This window comes from Loxodonta africana, chromosome X (assembly GCF_030014295.1).
Source record: "Loxodonta africana isolate mLoxAfr1 chromosome X, mLoxAfr1.hap2, whole genome shotgun sequence".
In the NCBI taxonomy this organism is placed as follows: Eukaryota; Metazoa; Chordata; class Mammalia; order Proboscidea; family Elephantidae; genus Loxodonta; species Loxodonta africana.
Window position 1 is genome coordinate 14,791,908 of NC_087369.1, and position 20,573 is coordinate 14,812,480.

The 20,573-nt window shown below is 41.1% G+C and overlaps 1 long non-coding RNA gene across 1 annotated transcript in view; it reads left to right on the forward strand.

Moving 5' to 3' along the window:
* The first annotated feature begins 18,251 nt into the window (after positions 1-18,251).
* The window catches only part of LOC111752228 (uncharacterized), a 60,865-nt gene continuing 58,543 nt past the window's right edge, over positions 18,252-20,573 (forward strand). Inside the window, exon 1 of the long non-coding RNA XR_002787208.2 lies at positions 18,252-18,472. This is a non-coding gene — a long non-coding RNA (uncharacterized LOC111752228). The remainder of the gene's footprint in view (positions 18,473-20,573) is intronic.

Consider the following 20,573-nt stretch of genomic DNA (forward strand, 5'->3'; position numbering starts at 1 on the left):
GCTTTGCAGGAAACTCTTACCTTCTGAAATTTTTTTAAGGGTCTATAAGAATGGCTATTATCTGAGGCAAAAATTGTAACAGATGTAGAGTTTAAGTTGCAGAAAAAGAAGATTTAAACAAAACACCAGAAAATAAGTCTATCCCTTTATCTAGACCTCGGGGGATTAAAAAAAGTCAGTAGGCAGAAATTTGAGTAATTCTTATTAGATTCCGTGACCTACAAATGTGTCGTTAGTACAGACTGGGAAGAAAGAATGGTTAGTTATGCTTATGGATAGATCTATGGAAGGACACAGTCTTGCAAGACCATAGACTGAAACATCCACTGAACAGTCCTGGAAGTGAGCTGAAATAAGTTAAAGCGTTAATGGTACAAATATGGGGGTGACTTGTAAGGCTATGACAGAGGCATAAACAGTCTAATAAAAGGAGAAATGCAGAAAGTGTATCATGGAGAGTCATCAGCACAGTTCATATTAACCAACTCCGTTCATGCTGGAGCCAAGGTAAGAAGGGCGAGTCAAGAATTTCCTATTGTGATGGGAAGAGGCAACCTTTGACTGGTGCCTTGTGACTCAGGTTAACTGCCCAAGAGCCTTTTTTTGCAACCAAGGGGGCATAAATGAACTCCCTGTTCTACATACAAGTCATAAAGGATACAACCAGGTCAGGGGAAGAAGCAAACTGTCATCTGACAGTGTCTCAAGCCTGCAGACTTGGCAACCCCAACCCCATTCCAAAAGTAGGGGTAAAAACCAACAAGTACTATAGTCAGGGCAACCTAATACTTATGTATAGAGAGAGAGGGTTAGTACATGGTGGCCAAAGTCACCAAGAACGTTGAGCAAATGCATGCAGCTGTGTAGTTTGGAGGCCAGGCTGCCTCCACCTTTACTGGAATGCCGTGAGTCATGTGTTAGTTGGCTGGGCGAGGAGACCATATGAGCCGCATGAATTCTTATATTTCACACCATCCAGACACAGCAACCACCTGACCAAAATTCCAATAAGATTCGCAAGCAGATAAGGAGAGGAAATTATTTAAATGTTTAGACAAAGAAGAGGAAACCTGAACCTTTTTTAACTTCCAAACTAAGAACTGGAAAATAAAACAATTTTCTACCATGGGACTTTTATAAGACCGGTAATTTCTATGCTCCCTAAAAAGTATTCAAGAAATTATTTGAGTGTTGTTAAATCTTGATTATTCTCCCCACTTAAATACTGTTTGTAAATGACCTGCCTGGGTGCCTGTCCGGAGTAGGAAAAACGAAAGTCAAAATGTGTTGAATTAAAGTCCCAGCTCTATAAGTCCTAGTTGTGTGGCTGTGTTGGTTATGAATAGGTCATTTACATATAAGATAGCACCTGAAAAGACAGTGCCTTAAACACACAAAGGGTTAGTCTTTCTTATTGAAAAGTCCAGACTTGGTCCATCCAACCTGGTGGGGAGACTTCACAAAGTCACTGGGCAATCAGGGAACTTCTCTCTGCTTCACCATTCTCATACATACATGGCTTTTATTCTCAGTGTTACAAGATAGTTGCTCTAGCTTCTGCCATCACATCCACATTCCAGAGGCAGGAAGATAAAAGGGAGTAAGGCAAAAGAAACCATCCTGGAAGCACCACTCAACAACTTTCACATTGGCCAGAACTTAGTCACATGGCCAAAACCAGCTGGAAAATAGACTCTTTTGGTTTGGTTGCCATCCTGAAAAAAAAATCAAGATTCTCTGACAAAGGAAGAAGGGAGAAATGGGTATCAGGTTGGCAATAAGCAGTCTCAGGCAGAGTGACATTTAAAGCTATTAACTTCCTGAGTCCATGGCTTCACTTATAAAATGGATAAACAACACCTACCTCACATGGCTGGTGAGGTGCAAACAACATATAATTTTTACCTGTTATTAGCCCCTTGTCCCCCTCCCCAAAAAAAACCCAGCTGAGACTGAGAGGCTCCAGAGTACAAATCCAGCATTTCTCCACTTTCTCATAAAATCATGTCCCTAGTCAGAATGAGTTCACAGATGCAGCTTTGCTTTGCCGCCTCATCCAAGTCCTAGTAACTGGTGTCTGCTCTTGTCTTTGTGACTTCATTCCTTCCTTATGGAACAATTTTTAAAAATGACTGTCTGCCCTTATTCTATCTTCCTAGTTCTCTAGCTCCTCCATGGCTGGGTCCAGCCTTGTTCTTCTCACCTAACTGCTACCTACCTTCAAAACCCGGTCATACTTCACTTTATATGCAAAATTCTTCCAGTAATTTCCAGAGAATCTCAAATCTCCTCAGGATCACTACTTTCTCACTGTACACGTCTTGTTGAATTGCTTAAGGAACTACACATTAAGAATTTAGTACACAGGTGCACGGCAATGTGTATTCCTAAGTAGGGGCCAATTTAATGTCACCATGTGTTGGTGATGCTTCTGTACAAGTGGCATGGGGGCAGTGTCTGGCCTCCTCTAACTTCACAAGGGGGAAGGAGAATCAAGATCAACAGCCCAAGGCTGATTCCTATGAGGCAGAGTCTAGACAATCCTCTCTCCACCATCTTTACCGGTTCTGACACCCACCGTCCCTCCCACGGCACTTTCTACTTCTCGACTGAGTTCAGTAATTCATTGCAATGGCCATACAGAACTCACAGACAATATTCATGATTATGGGCTTTATTAAGGAAGTAACAGGTTATAATTCAGGCTCAGAAACAATCAAGGATATAGTTCTTCCATCAGGACAGCCTCTTTTCAGCTGTTCTCACAGGCACACCTCGCTCTGGCCTTAGGCCTCTGCCCTGCTCAAGCAAGTGTTACAAAGTTCTTGTAACTCTGCCAATAAGTGCCCAGAGGCATTCTACTCTACCAGCAAGCCTCCTGCCCAAAGGCATTCAGCTTTCTCACTTCGTGGGCCTGGAAGCCCACCACGCCGTCTTCTGCCAACATTCTTCTGTTGCCACTTCTCGAGCTCGCTCGCGCTCTCTCTCTTTCTCTCTCTCCTCATTGCAGGGATCCTGGGTCCAAAGGATGCGCTCTTCATTCCTGGCTGTTCTTCCTTGGTGGTGGTGGTATCCTCCCTTTTCTTCCTCTGGGGTGGCTCAATTCAAGCCCCGTGGGATGGCAAAGCTGACAATCCCTTTGGTGGCCCACAATTACTCTTCATACAGTCCACCCAATCACTTGGGAGGGAGTTACAAGACCATGGCTAGAAAGACCACACAAAAGTGATCCATTGCACCACAGCTTCATTCCCCACCATTCTTTCCACCTGGTGCTCTAATAGAGGTCAATTTACATATTTTTAAAGATAGTTCTCATTCAAATTCTTTAATATTCTATAAGATATGCTCTTAAGGCATTCCGTAAAGTATTACCAGTAAGTTAACATTTTATAGATGTGAAAATTTTAGTTTAAGGGATTAAGCAACTTGCTCCTGAATTTAAATAGTTTATCCAAGGCAATATAGGCTACAAGCAGTGGCGTTAGGACCTGTGTCCACTGTCCTTTTCCAAGCCCCATGAATTTATTTTTTAATGGAACAAAAAAGCCTTATTCCCAATAAAGTCAAGGTGAATCACACTGCTCTATTTTATGATGCAGTGAGAAAATTCAAGGTTTAAAATTTAGGAGTGTAAAAGCTATTTCCATCATGATAAACTATACTATTAGTGCTCATTATTTCAAACACTGAAATAAGGGGGTGGGGTGAGAGAAAAATCCATGCAAGTCATTTATCCTAGGCTTTCTCCTACACTAGTCTATTTGATATATAGACAGGTCAGTCAATCTTGCCTATAATGAAAAACCTTGTTTGTCTAAGAATAAGTATATAGTTCAGAACACATTTTCCTAAAACATGATTTTCCTGTAGGTAGATTCACAAGACTAAAGAGACATTTGAAATGTTAGACGATTTGGGTGTTATTGACGCAATTTCAAGTTACCAAGGTTAAAATAATTCTTATATGTCCATGTCTTGCAGGCTGGCGTCTGGGCTGATGCATTGATGAGAAAAGGAAGGTTCTAACCTAATCCACCAGGCATTTTATAGACAGATGATGCTGAAGAGTAGGCACAGAGAATTGACCACAAGAATGCCTGGAGCTAAATGTATTGATTGAAAAGGTCAGCATATTAGCAAGAGCCTCAAGCCTTCTCATCCATTAACCCAAAATATTGAGTATAACCCGGGAAACCAAGGGGAAAATGGAAAGCTTCTAAACAATGAAATGGCTTTTGTCTTCCTGAGATGAGACCTGAATATCTATGTCTCCATCCTTGGAACATTTTCACCGGAGCACTAGGACTCTTGACTAGTGTGGCTATCATTGCATGAAAAATGATAACTCCATTATGGATTACAGTGAAAATGATGAAAGGCTTGCTGAAGACCGAAGACTCACTTGGTCACAACAATGGTGAATAGTCTTTATAGCCAAGAAGGTAAGAATTTACAGATAATGACCACACAAACACACACAAAAATCAAACCTGTTGCCATCAAGTCGATTCCAACTCATAACAACCCTATAGGACAGAGCAGAACTGTCCCATAGGTTTTCCAAGGAGCAGCTGGTGGATTCGAACTGCCGACCTTTTGGTTAGCAGCCCAGCTCTTAACCACTGCGCCACCAGGGCTCTGAATGACCACAGAGCAAGGCTAATATTATACTTTAAACACACACACAGTTCCTTACATATTAACAATATCTATCCACATGTATGACAGGACACAAGAACCACCTGTGGGAAGCAATTTATGGCCAAGGAATCCTAGCCAACACAACTCTATTGAACTGGCAAAGGGCACAGCCCTTAGCCTGCCTGGGTCTGTGTGATCTAATACAGATGTGAGAGACCAACAAGGCATTGCTGGAACCAGGCCATGGCTTTGCTAATTTAAAGCTAGGGCTGACTTCCCCCTACTGCCTCTGCCTCCCTTAGGTTCTGAAGAACTTGGTCTCTGGGGTCCAGTGTTTATTGGGATTTATCATTGGTGTAGCCAAAAACATATGGGCTTTGGGACCATTCACACTTTAGTTCAAAGAACAGCACTGGCTGGGTGGCTTTGGGTCATCACTGAACTCTCTGGTGCTTCCCTTAGTTTTCTTACCGGTCTGCATGGGGAGATAACAGGTTTCTAAGAGGTAACACGAGCAGTCCCCTAACATGGTGTCTATCAAGAGTAGCTGGTGCCCAGTAAATATTAAATATCTCCCCATTCTTCTGTTCCCCTTCTCAACTCAAAGAGGAAGGAAGGAGGAGCCTGGGTATGACAGCGCCACCGGGCCCATTTCACTAATGAGCACTTGAAATGTGGTCAGTCTGAATCGAGAGGTGCTGTCAGTGTAAAATCCGGACTGAACTTTGAGCCCTTTATATGACAAGAAAGACTATAAAATATTTCCTTAAAAATTGTTATCATGTTTGGAGCAAGGAAAAAGAAGAAAACCAAAGACACAAGGGAAAGATTAGTCCAAGGGATTAATGGACCACATCTACCACGGCCTCCACCAGACCGAGCCCAGCATAACTAGATGGTACCTGGTTACCACCACCGAATGCTCTGACAGGGATCACAATACAGGGTCCTGGACAGAGATGGAGATAAATGTAGAACAAAAATCTAACTCACAAAAAAAGACCAGGCTTACTGTCCTGACAGAGACTGGAGAAATCCCAAGAGTGTGGCCCCAGACACCCTTTTTTTTTTTTAATTTATTTACTGTGCTTTAGGTGAAAGTTTACAAATCAAGTCAGTCTCTCATATAAAAAGCTATACACACCCCGCTATGCATTCCCAGCTGCTCTCCCCTTAATGAGACAGCACATTCCTCCTCTCCACCCTGTATTCCCCGTGTCCATTCAACCAGCTCCCTCTTCCTTCTCATCCTGCCACCAGACAGGAGTTGCCTGCGTAGTCTCAGGTGTCTACTTGAGCCATGAAGTTCACTCCTCACCAGCATCATTGTCTATCTTATAGTCCAGGCCAAGCCCTGTCTGTAGAGTTGGTTTCGGGAATGGTTCCAATCTTGGGCTATCAAAGGGTCTGGGGACCATGACCGTCAGGGTCCCTCCAGTCTCAGTCAAACCATTAAAAAATATGCGACCAGGGTTTCCATCAGACCATTAAGCCTGGTCTTTTTAGGAGAATTCAAGATTTGCATCCCACTGTTCTCTTGCTCCATCAGGGATACTCTGTTGTGTTCTCTGTCACGGCAGTAATCAGTGGTAGCCGGGCACCATCTAGTTCTTCCAGTCTCAGGCCGATGGAGTCTCTGGTTTATGTGGCCCTTTCTGCGGGACACCCTTTCAACTCAGTACTAAAGTCAATCTCAAGGTTCACTCTTCAGTCAAAGATCAGACAGGCCCATAAAACAAAACAAGATTAAATGGGCACACCAGTCCAGGGGCAAGGACGGGAAGGCAGGAGGGGACAGGAAAGCTGGTAACAGGGAACTCAAGGTCAAGAGGGGGTGGGTGTTGACATGTCGTGGGGTTGGCAACCAATGTCACAAAAACGATATGTATACTAATTGTTTAATGAGAAACTAATTTGCTCTGTAAACCTTCATCTAAAGTACAATAAAAAAAACAAAGAATAATAAAAACTGTTATCGTGGTTATATGTTAAAATGATAGCATTCTGGATAAACCCACTGCTGTTGAGTCAATTTTGACTCATAGCGACCCTATACTGGGTTCAATAAAATGTATTATTAAAATTAATTTCACCGTTTCTTCTCACCTTTCTAATGTGGCTCCTAGAAATTTTTAAATGTCATATACATGGCTCACATTTGTGGTACACATTCTGTTTCCAGTTGACAGAGCTGGTTAGGGGTTAGCATTTGCAAGTGTTCAGAAGGAAGCCAGAAATCAACAAGTCCACTGTCCAAGGGGGTTTCCTCTGATTTGTGAGGCAAATGCTTTTAGGCTTAACGCAGACACAGGAAGTGGCTACTCAGAATCAGTCATATGAATCAGAGGAAAATTTCTGCCTCACTGAAGAAAGTAAGGCATACGGGGAGGTGGGGGGGGGGAGGGGCACATCCACAGGCAGATCCATGATGGACCTGTCTTTCCAGTTATCTTCTCTCCTTTAGTTCCTTGTGCCCTTGGATGTCACCTCCTTTCACCGGAGAGCCACAGAAACCTCTGCTCAAGCCACTGGCTATCCTCATTTTAAAGGGATGAGCCAACCAGAATATTTATCCACCACTCCTGGGGCTTTCAGGTCTTTCATTTCCACTGTCCTCCACTCACACTCAGCCTTTTTTTTTTTTCTGATGATATCCAAGGACAGATGCTTAGGAGCCCCCAAGTTCTCCATAAAAAAAACCAACCAGATGCTGTCGTAGCCACCCTATAGGACAGAGGAGAACTGCACCATAGGAATTCCAAGGGACAATTAGTGGATTCAAAGTGCCAAACTTTTGGTTAGAAGCCTGAGCTCTTAACCACTGCACCACCAGGGCTCCAAGTTCTCCATGAGAATCATTAAATTTTGTTTGTATGTTAGTCTAAAAAAAATAAGAGCAGAAGCATATTCTGGGTCATCTGGTCAACTATCTTAACACTCGCATACTGCCGTGCAATTTCCAGGTGCATATTTGCATGCTTCTTGATGGCATCATGCCAAGTGATCTGCTTATATGACATGCTTGACTTCTAAGGCAGGGTTTCTCAAACTGGGGCTAGCTTAGACATCTGCAGACATAATCTCAGGCTCTGCAAGTCTTCTCTCTCAATTTTACTCCTTCGCTCTCATCCCCTCAGCCCTTGAGTGATTCATCCTAGGCAGCAGTTTGAGTTTCCATGATCTTTAAAGTTTTAGTGTCTAATTAATGTCTATCAGCCCCATCTCTCACATAAAGATGCTCATTTTCTTGACTGACAGATACTGTATCTTAGGTTTTTTTTTTTCTTTCTTTCTTTCACTGTACTATATTTAATGTGCTATAAATTTTGAAAGGTCATCATGGCCAGGTTTAGAGAATTGGTAATGCCTGGGAATGCCATCTGTGAGAGAGAACGACCAGGGTAATAGTGAAGGAGTATGTTGTTCTCATCTGCTTAGGAGGAAAGGACAGCACTAGAGAACTTGGTGATGTTTCATCATATTTATTATTGGTATAGAAGTGGAGTCAGATGGATGTTCGTGTGACTGGCGCAAGACACTTGCCTTTTACAAGCCTTAGTTTCTTAATTTAAATAACAGGAATAAAAATACTAATACCTCTTCAATAAATTGCACTAGAACAACCAGATGTACATTTTTTAAAAAAATAACTTTGACTCTTACCTCACATCACACAAAAAATTGGTTCAAGATGAATCATAGATCTAAAGGTACATGCTAAAACTATAAAACTTCTAAAATAAACACAGGGGAATATCTTGGTAACCTTGAAGTGGGTAAAGATTTCTTACATAAGACACAGACAGCTTTAACTATAAGAGAAAATATGGGATCTTCATCAAAATTGGACTTCAGCAAAATTAAAGACTTATGCTTTTCAAAGGACATTGTTAAGAGAATAAAAAGTCAAGCTAAAAATTTTTTTTTTTTTTTTTTTAGCTAAAGACTGGGTGAAAATATTCGCAACGCATATACCAGGAAAAGAACTTGCACTGAGAAAATGTAAATAACTCAAACAAACCAATAATAAAAAGTTAAACAATCCAATAAAAACTGGTCAAAAGACATGAATAGACACTTCACCAAAGAAGATATATGAATGGCCAATAAGAACATAAAAAAAGGTGCTCAATAGCATTAGTCATCAGGAAAATGCAAATTAAAACCTCAGTGAGATACCATTACAAACCCCTAGAATGACTAAAATTTAAGAGTCAGACAATATCAAGTGTTGGCAAGGATGTGGAGCTACTGAAACTCTCATATTGCTGGCAGGAGTTTAAAATTTCATAACTACTTTTTAAAACTTGACGACAGTTTCTTAAAAGTTAAACATCTTTTAAGTTGTTTAAATCTATCAATGACCCAATAATTCCATTCATAAGTATTTATTTAAGATAAATGAGAACATATGTGCACAAAGCATTACATAAGGATGCTTACTTATATCAGTTTTATTCTTAATAGCCAAAAACTAGAAACAGCCCAGGTGTCTATCAACAAGAGAATGAATAAACAAACTGGTATATTCTCAGAGTGGATTACTATTGAGCTATAAAAAGGAACAAATTACTGATACAAGGAATAACATAGACAAATTAAATGACGTGCTTGGTGAAAGAAGCCAGACACAAAAGAATTAATATTCTATGATTCTATTTTTGTGAAGTTCTGGAACAAATGAAGCTAATCCTTGGTGACAGAATCAGATAAGTGGTTGCTTGCAGGTGGGGGTGTTGTTATTGGCTGGAAATGGCAGAGGGGTGCTTTCTGGGGTGATATATCCTAAATCTTGATGAGGTGGGTTACATGGGTGAATGCATTTGTCAAAACTTATGGAAGTAAATATCCAAATCGAGGTATTTCATTTTAAGTGCATTACATCTCAGTAAAATTACCCCTTGGGTAGTTTAGGCATCCCCAAGCAAGGAGAACTACAAAGCTATTTCTAAAGAGAAAACCCAGTGATGAATGATGCTAATAACCTGGAGGTCTTCCCTTTGAGGTGTTGATAAAGGCAAGTTGCGATTAGTTGGGGCAGCAGGTACTAGGGAGGAAGGGGTTGTCATTTACTTTCAGTTTTTCAAAAACATTCTCATGTCACATTTTCTGAATATGCTGTGTCATTTCTATGCCAAATGGAGGGGGAGTAAAGTATTTCTGAGCACAAAATGAAAGACTTTTGGGCAGTTCAGAAGCAGCTGTTTGGATACTTCAAAAGGCAGCATGAGGGTTAAGCTTGGGGCCAAGTTCTAAAGCTAAACTACTGAATATTCATACTTAATTTTCCCCATAAAATAACACTCCCAAAGAAGTCTCAACAGTTGCAATAGACAGATTTACATATTAAAAATTCCATAATGCTTCCTGAAATATCGATGATTTTATATTGACACAGCCTTTTTTTTTTTTTTGACTCTAAATAATTAAAATGTTCCTACAGAATTTGGGAACATAGAGTGACAATAACAACTGTTTAGCCCATGCTCTCATTTGCAAAAGATCATGACCGTATTAGTAAAACTGTCTCATAGGTTTGATTGCATGTTTGATAAAACGGCAGGTCAGTGACAAGTTTCAACAAATGACCTTTATATTACAGTTTTCCACATTCCCATCCAGTCAAAGGCATCCGGGGGTACAGTTTAAGGCCAGATTAGAGCAGAGGTTGGCAAGCTTTTTCTGTAAAGGGCCAGAGAGTGAATAAGCTTTGCAGGCCATGTGGTTTCTGCCACGGTAGCACAAAAACAGCTATGGACAATATGTGAACACATGGGAGTGCTGTGTTCCAACAGCACTTTGTTTATGGACCCCCAAAAAAACCAAACCTGCTGCCGTGGAGTCAATTCCGACTCATAGCAACCCTATAGGACGGGGGAGAACTGCCCCATAGAGCTTCCAAGCAGCGCCTGGTGGATTCAAACTGCCGACCTTTTGGTTAGCAGCTGTAGCTCTTAACTACTACCAGGGTTTCCAGTTTATGGACAGTGAGATTAAATTTCATATAAATTTCATGTGCCCCAACACATTATTTGTCTTTTGATTTTTTTAACCATTTAAAAATGGAAAAACCATTCTTAGATCAAGGGCCTTACATAAACAGGTCACGGGTCTGGATTTGGCTCGTGGGCCATAGTTTAGGGATCCCTGGATTAGAGTACCAACTCTTTCTAATAAAGTGACTTTTAATAAGCCAGTTAACTTCTGCTAGGCTTAGATGATCTGTGCAACTGAGGTGGTCAGATACATATTAGAGGTTGCTGAAGATTAAATGAAAAAAAATACGGAGAGGTACCATGTATGTTGGAAAGTACTTTAAATATTAGTCTATCTAAATATTATTACTAAATAGTATATACTCGACGGCCCTGGGTTGGTTTTTTTTTTTGTTGGTTATATTTATTGTTATATTTAATACACCGAGTATCATCACCCAGGTGATCAGCCACATTACCATTATCATATCATCTAAGAGAAACATAATTATAATAATGAAATCAAGAACCTGAAGCAAAGCTACCTTAAATAAAATGGAATTTCATTTTTAACGAGAGAAAGCTTGAACTTTAACTCTACGTTCCTGTTTTCTCTCTCCTCATTGGGTGGACAAGATGATAAATCAGGGTCACCTGGGAGTCAGCAGAAAGTGAAGGCTGGGAACAAACTGAGTTCAACTCCAACTTGAAACCTCTTACTCATCGATTTAAACTGTGTTCTTTCCCCCGTGAGATCTTTCAGGAGATAAAGGCCATCTGTTCTGGGTGATTCAGACCTTTACCTGCCTCGAGGCTAGCCGGGACGATCTCCTGATGCTTTTCTCCTGTCAGTGATAGGCATGGCTGGCTATTAACTAAAATTAAACTGAAATTGCTTACCAGTGATGAGATCACAGCAAATATTGCTGCTGCTTATATAATTTCTGCTTGGGGAATATCCAAACAGACAAGAAAAGCACTTGTTCAAAATTGCTCATGTCTTAATTTTTGAAGAGCTAGTTTTGCAAGTCATGAGAATGTATAAAGATAGAAAATTACCAGTCTCCTTCTTTGGTTTCTGTTCTCCTGGGCCTCTAGTGATATAATGCCAGTCCAACCAATTAGAAGGAGAACCACAAATTCAACCTACAGGTTTGTCTACTTAGCCAGCAGCACCTAGGGCCTTGATCACTGTAAGAACTTAATAAAATTAAGTTTGAAGGATTTTTAATGAAGTAATTTTTCATACTAAATAAGTCGCTTTAGAATCCTGTGGGCCCACATTTGAGGTCACCACTGACCCTTTGGAGCCCTGGTGGCACAGTGGTTAAGAGCTCAGCTGCTAATCAAAAGGTGGACAGTTCCAATCCACCAGCCACTCCTTGGAAACCCCATGGGGCAGTTCTACTCTGTCCCATAGGGTCGCTATGAGTTGGAATTGACAGCAATGGGTTTGGTTTGGTTTTTTGGTTACTGACCCTTTGGAGCCCTGGTGGCACAGTGGTTAAAGTGCTCGGTTGCGAACTGAAAGGTCGGTGGTTCGAATCCACCAGCTGCTCTGTGGGACAAAGATGTGGCAGTCCGCTTCCATAAAAAATTACAGCCTTGGAAACCCTATGGGGCAGTTCTATTCTGTCCGATAGCGTTGCTATGAATCGGAATCGACTCCATGGCAACAGGTTTTTTTTTGGGGGGGGGTTGGTTTTCTGGGGGAGGTTTACTGACCCTTTTCCTTGTCACCTATTTTTTCATCCTGTCTCTCACTGTTGAAGCCATTTGGCCAGAATCACTAAAGCAGGTTTTGCAATCTGAAATCCTTCGTCTCATGTAAAACAGCCTAGGCAGAGATGGATATGGCAGCCTCCAGCGAGACTGTCTTCACTTTTTTGTTTTACTACGTGGGGAAAACCACATGGAAATGAACTCTTGATTTCAAAGATTTTTCTTGTTTGTACAGTGTTGTTGCTTTTTACAAGCCTTGCTGATATTGTATTGCAATCACAAAGTAGATTATCAAATGGAATAAATTCACTTTAGTCTGAGAGTTAGCCATTTCTATGCAATGGATCTAAAGTAACAGCTTTGATAATGTACATTTCCATTTCAGCTAAATGTCATCCAAGACAAGACAATTAATCCCACAAGCAGAAACTGGGTAGTAGAGGACTGTTAAGAACTGTGGCAAACCCTTTCAGGACATATATTTGAGATTGACATAAATATAGAGGGAAAAGGTTTCAGACTTGTAGCAGACACAGGTCTGACATTTGACAATATAAACAGTACATTGTTTATTACAGTGCCTCCCAACCTGCCTGCAGATTCCCCAGGGAGACCCCAGAGTTGGACATGGATATAGCAAAACTGTCAAAAAGCATACAAATAAAATCTATTTCAATCCAGTTTAATTTAAAAATACGAAAAACAATACAGATCATTGTCATTGTTGTTCGCTGCTTTCAAATTGGCCCCTGACTCATGGCTTCCCCACACACAATGGAACGAAACACTGCCTGGTCCTGCGCCATCCCCATGATCCACTGCAGATTGACTGTTGTGATCTACAGGGTTTTCATTGGTTGATTTTCAGAAGTAGATATCCAGGCCTTTCTTCCTAGTCCATCTTAGTCTGGAAGCTCTGCTGAAATCTGTTCAGCCTCATAACATCACGCAAGCCTCCACTGACAGACGGGTGGTGGCCGCGTATGAGGTGCATTGACCAGGAATCAAACCTGAGTCTCCCACATGGAAGGCGAGAATTCTACCACCGAACCACTACTGCCCCCATCTATCATCTATTCCTCACAAAAACCCTGCAGAAACAGAGGTTCATATGTGGGTGCTGGCTACATTATTTCCTATATTTTTTAAATCCTCAAAAGGAAGAAGGAAAGGAGGAAAGTGGGGGGAAGGGAAAAAAGGAAAAGGAATCAAGGTTCAGAGATCAGGAGCTTCCCCCCAAGGCTGCACAGCTAGAAAGTTGTCAAGCCACATCTGTCCTCGGTGGAAGCCTGAACTCCTCGTATTCACCCTGCTGTTTCTCCACTTCGTCTTTGCAAACACAAAAGAGGAAATCAGGAAACTGACAGGTAGAACTCTCAGAAACCAATGCTCTTATTTCTATAAACCACAAAGTAATGTATATGAATCCTAGGAGTCTCCTCTTTAACATTCTAACATCAAAAGATGCAGTTACATTCCAGTGAGACAATAAACAAACATTGGGGCCACAGGATATCCATTGCGCATGCTTCATAAACAACCATCTATCCACTAATGAGCAGCTGCAGGATAGCAGCAAGATCCCAAATTTGAGCAGAAGATCTAGCTTTGAAGTTTATTTCTGTGCTTTCGAGTAAATCCCATCACTAAGTCTAAATTTCCTTATCTATAAAATGAGGTTGTCAACATTATTAACCACCAGGAAAATGAAAATCAAAGCCACAATGAGACACCACTTCACACCCACTAAACCATTTAAAACCCATTGCCATCTAGGATGACAAAAATCAAATAGTTAATAACAAATATTGGTAAGGATGTGGAGAAACTGGATCATACGCGGCTGGGGGGAATGTCAAATGGTACAGCCACTGTGAAAAGCACTCTGGTGATTTCTCAAAAAGTTAAACATAGATTTACAACATGACCCAGGAACTTTACTCCTAGATATATACCCAAGAGAAATGAAGATATATGCTCATAAAAACTTGTACATGAATGTTTGCACCAGCATTATTTATAATGTCCATTAACTGATGAATGAATTTTTTTTGTTTTTTTATTGTTGGGAAAATATATATAACACATTTGTCAGTTCAACATTTTTCAGGTGTACAAATTCAGTGACATTAATTACATTAACCATGCTGTACAACCATCACCCATAACTGTTACCAAATTTCCCATCACCATATGTACTTGGTTTTTAAAAGGGAAGGTCTACCATTTCAATATTAAGTATTATGTGTGACACCAAATTTTTAAAAAAATAATTTATTCTGTTTTTGGTGAAAGTTTACACAGGGAATTAGGTTCCCATCTAACAATTTCTATACATATTATTCAGTGACATTGGTTATATTTTTTGACAATATATACCAGCATTCTCCTAATTTCCATTCTGGTTATTCTGTTTCCATTAATCTAGCTTCCCTGTCCCCGCCCCCCTCCCCCCCACCCCCACCTTGCCGTCTTATCTTTTGGTCTAGGGTAAATGTTTACCATTTGGTTTCATTTAGATGATTATTTTAAGGAACACAGTACTCATGGGTGATATTATTTATTTTATGGGCCAACCTAACATTTGGCTGAAAGGTGACCTCTGGGAGTAGTTTGAGTTCCAAGTTAAAGGAGTATCTCAGGGCGACAGTCTCGGGGGTTCATCTAGTCTGTAACAGTCCAGTAAGCCTAGCCTTTTTTTTTTGGAATTTGAGTTTTGTTCTACATTTTTTTCCCCATTCTATCCAGGGCCATCTATTGAGTCTCTGGTTGGTACAGTCAGTCGTGGTAGCTGGGCACCATCTAGTTCTTCTGGTCTCAAGGTCGGTCATGTCGTTGTTTGTGTAGATTGTTGGTTTTGTAGACTAGTTTCTTCTTTGAATCTTTGGTTTCCTTCTTTCTCTTTTGCTCTGGATGAATAGAGACCAACAGTTTTATCTCAGATGGCCACTTGCAAGCTTTAAGACACTACACACCAAACTAGGATGTAGAACATTGTCTTTATGGACTATACTGTGCCAATTGACCAAGCTGCCCCACGAGACTATGGTCCTAAGCCCTCAAACGTAGTAGATCAATCCCATGAGGTGTTTGGGTACGTCTAGGAAATATCCGTAACTGTGGCCCCTATGTGCTTTATTTTATATTTGAAAGTATATATAGCACACATAAACATGTATATACATATGCCTACAGTTACATCTCAAATCATCTCATATGCATGCAAAAGCTGGACAACGAATAAGGAAGACTGAAGAATAATTGATGCCTTTAATGAGTTATGGTGTTGGCGAAGAATGCTGAAAAAACCATGGACTGCCAGAAGAATGAACAAATCGGTCTTGGAAGAAGTACAGTCAGAATGTTCCTTAGAAGCGAGGATGGCTTTGGACATGTTACCAGGAGGGATCAGTCCCTGGAGAAGGTTTGGTAAAGCAGATGGTCAACAAAAAGGAAGAAGATCCTCAACGAGATGGATTGACACAATAGCTCCAACAATGGGCTCAAGCATAACAATGATCATGAGGATGGTACAAGACTGGGCAGTTTTCATTCTGCTGTACATAGAGTCATTAGGAGTTTGTTCCAACTCTACAGCACCTAACAACAACAACAATACAGTTACACCTATAGATGCACATCCATGTGGATAAATGAATTTTGTAAATGTATTATATCCTTACAATGGAATGTTATTCAGCAATAAAAAGGAATGAAGTATTAATTTGTGCTACAACAGGGATGATCTTTGAAAACATTATGCTAAGTGAAAGAAGCCAGATACAAAGGACTACACATGGGTTGCCAGGGGCTTGGGGGGAGGAGTGTTTGGGGGAAATGAGGAGTGACTGCTAATCGGTTGCTGTTGTTCTGTACCATCGAGTCGATTCCGATTCATAGTGATCCTATAGCACAAAGCATAACTGCCTCATAGCATTTACTAGGCTGTAATCTTTGTTTTGTTTTTTTGTTTTTTTTGTGGGAACAGATCGCCAGGTTTTTCTCTGGTGGAGCAGCTGGTGGGTTCGAACCACAGACCTTTCAGTTCTTTTTGGGTTGATAAAAATGTTATAAATTTGATTGTGGTGACGGTTGCACAACTCTGTGAATATCCTAAAATTCATCAAATTATACAGTTTAAATCGGTGAATTATATGGTATGTGAATTATACCACAATAACAAACTGGGAGCAGAGCTGGAGTTAGATTGGGGAAGAGCTTGAATGCCTTAGGAAGGCATTTGGACTCAACTGTCATCAAAGGGCGGCCATCAATATTTTCTAAGAGTGAGGTAATACCATAAGATGTTTGTTTTAGAAAACCCACTGTTTCAGCAGTGTGGAGGATGGGTAGGCGCAAGGAAAATCTGAAGCAGAGAGAGCAATGAGACTTTGCCCTAATTGTGGGAAGAGATCTTACAAGGGCATTAGTTTGTGTTTTGATCTCATGGTATTTTTCTCTTCATTTCAGGAAGGTAAACGTCTGTCACTTCATCAGTCCAAAGAGGTGTTGGCATCCTTGCCACAACTTGCTATTGTCTGTCTTTTTGATTACAGCCATCCCAGTGGGTGTGAAGTGGTATCTTCTGGTGGGTTTGATTTGCATTTCCCTAAAAGAGTCACTATGAGTCGGAATTGACTTGACAGCAATGGGTTTGGTTTTTTTGTTTGAATGATCAATGATGTTGAGCATCTTTTCACGTGTTTATCGGCCATTTGTGTATTTTTGCCCATCCTCCATCTTGCCGAAGTGGCAGTCTCACAATCAGAAGCTGACTCCTTTGATCTCTCAAAGTAGATGAACATAATCACTTAACCCAGTTGTTCTCAGCCAAGGCCATTTTGCCCTCTAGGTAGAATTGCCCGATAAAATACACATGCCCAGTTAAATTTTAATTTCAGGTAAGTAACAAATAATTTTTGAGCATACCTATCTCCCAAATATTGCATGGAAAATACATATAGCAAAAAAGTGTTAGTTGTTCATCTGAAATTCAAATTTCACTGAGCATCCTGTATTTTTATTTGCTGAATCTGGCAACTTTACCACAGAGACACTCAGCAATGCCTGGAGACATTTTTGGTTGTCACAATGGAGGCTGGTGCTGCCGGTAAGAGGCCAGGGATGCTGCTACATCCTACGATGCACAGGACAGCCTCTGCCACAAAAAAACTATCTGGCCCCAAATGTCAAGAGTTCTGAGGCTGAGAACCTCTGATTTAATTACTTAATGAGAAGGGACTTGGTGAGATGGTCAGGCTCTGCTGGGAGAAAGAACAATGACCTCAGAGAAGTGAAGGCCTCTGGGAAAAAGAATCGAGGGTCAGAGGCAACTTCTGGGGTGGAGAGAATTCAACTTACTGTAATTGACTCCTTTTTCAATGATGAATGAAGCCTGCCTTGGCTGCTCTGTTGGAGAGTCAAACGGCAGAAGCCCTCTGCAGCCTGAAGAGAAAGCAGCAAGGGACCCACATGGCCATCTGGAAAGCTATCACCAAGCAGGCAACCAGTAAAATGTCAGTTGCTATCAAGCCGACTCAGACTCATGGAGACTTCATGTGTGCCAGAGTAGAAGTGTGCTCCATAGGGTTTTCAATGATTGATTTTTTAGAAGTAGATTGCCAGGACTTTCTTCTGAGGTGCCTCTCGGTAGACTCAAACCTCCAACCTTTCACTTAGCAGCCAAGCACATTACCCAGGGACTCCAAGCAGGCAGGACCCCCCAAAGCATCATGCTCTGCATCTGGCAGCTGCTGCTGCTGCAAACAAGAGCAGAACAGACAGGGGGCACCATCGGTCCAGCCCCCAAGAAGTGGGGTACGGAGGCCCCCATGCAGCTCCATTCGTGAGAAAGGAACAAGTTGGTCTGAACAGCAGAAAAGTTGAGTGAAAGAATGCTTCCTCTTGCCAGTCAGACAGTGCCAACTCCGTACGTTTTGCCACTATCTCCCAATTTTCTCCTCTCTTACCCAAAATATATATTATAGATAGTGCCCAGCTGGCATTTATCAAATTCCTTTGTGTGTGGATCTTTTCTAATAACGTCATCATGAACGTCAGCTTCTAGAACCTCACAGAGCAGAGATGAGACGTTAACAGACTTGATTAACAACCAAAGCCCCAACACACAGGTAGGTACCTAGGATATTCCTTCTGAAAGAGTGCCTCTGCTTTACGCTTTATTGGCCATTTTTTATGCAGCCTTCCCCATGCTAAACTGGCTCCCGTGAGAAACTCTGGGTGCAGGGAAATGAACAATAATTCAGAGAACTCCGCCTCAACCACAGGAAGTCACCTTAAGCTGTTGTGTCAAAAATAATGTAATTGCTGAGAGCACTCCTCAAACTCTGAAGATGTCAGACAGTTGTGTCCTTCCAGCGACATAAATAAGCACGAAGGTCATCCATCTACTAAGTACTTGCTACTCGTGCTATGTAATTCTTTTAAGTGAGTTTGGTATGGTTTCGGTACTGATGTTTGTGGCCATGTTTCATTAGAGGCTTTGGCTTTTGTTTCATATACCCAACCCAGAAAGCTATGAAGATACCCAGAATGATAAATGGTTTTTAAAAATGAGTATCAGAGTAAGTTGCTATTGACGGATCTAAGAATAATTGGTGCCGCGCATATATTTTTTTAGAAAATAATTCAAATTTTCTCTTTTTAAAGCCTGCTTGTATATTTTTTCTTCTACTGAACACATTTTATTCCTGGCTGCCTTTGAGGTTCCATCTTTCTGTGGTTATCTGGATGACTAATTGAGGGGCCAAGAGGAACCTGATACGGCAAATGTTAACTAAGATTTGTACCATGCAGACAGGAGGCAGATTTCTGGTCCATCGAGCTGACCTTCGTAAGGGAACTTTTTCTAGAAAATAGAACATTTGATGGGGCATGAGAGTTGTTACATAAATCAACTGTCTCTGCTCCCACTGGCTTTCTCTCTGTGACAGCCTCACCCACTCGGTTAAAAGGTAGTTCTGAATCAAGTTGTATGTAGGCTGTGTTGCTGCGTCAATACAGGCACGGTAGACATATGATCGCTCGTGATTATTTATCTTGGAGGTAACTTTCTATTTCTTCTGAACTCTTCATCCCTTATCCCACTGTTTTAGGTCCTGCCAGAACTAGTGACAGCTCCCTCATTTGCCGACATTGCCCTTTATTTTTATTGCAGTGAGATGCAAATTACCAGACACCTGGAGACAAAGGGTTTTGTTATCCTTTTATTCCCTGTCACTGATATGAAGATATTACTGGTTTTAAGAAGGTAGGAAGATTGGTGGAAACAACGTAAATGTTCATCAATAGATGAATGGGTAAACAAAATGTGGTCCATACATACAATGGAATATTACTCAGCCATAAAGAGAAATGCAGTCCTGATGCATGCCCCAACATGGATGAACCTTGAGGACATTAAAAAAAAAAAAAAAAAAGTCAGACACAAAAGGACAAATATTGTATTGTCCCACTTAAGTCAAATGTGTAGAGACCAAAGCTTATCAGTGGTTATCAGGGGTGGGAGGAAGGGGATGAGAGGGGGTCGTTGCTTAGGGGGCACTGGGTTTCTGTTAATGGTGGTGGGATAATTTAGAAAAGAATAGCAGTAATGGTTGCACGATATAATGAACTGAATCAATGTCACTGAATTATACCTGTAAAAACTGTCCTATTGGCAAATGCTTTGTTATATGTATTTTTACCACAATAAGAAAGAAACTTTTTTAAAGGCACACAGATTATTTTGGTTAGCTTGTTTGCCCTTCCATAGACCTAAGGTCAGTAACAACACAAATCATTCTCTTCGTCACCACCAGCAGTTCTTGATGCTGTCCGTCCCAGTAATCCCAGTATGCCCACTCCTCATAATTTTAATTTTGATTTTACTGCCACATCCAAGTATCAGTGTTTTCAACCCTGTCCCTGAGCACAAAACCTACTTGGGTTATAATCCATTTTCTCCTTTTATCCTTCTACCTTGCACCTGCAGAGAGCAGAAATACAAATCCAGAAAAGATCCTTCCTTAACTGTACATAAACTTGCCACCATTGTATGGTAAAAGGGAAGGAAAAACAGATAGGGTATTTTCTAAGCTGGCTGGAAAAGACAGAAGGCGCTCTAAGAAGAAGGGGGCTCGCCTTCCAGGCCCCTGCCCCAAGCTCCAAGCCCACTTCCAGCAAGCTGCTCTATAACAGCGGCCAAGCCAAAACAAGATGGCGGTGAGGTGG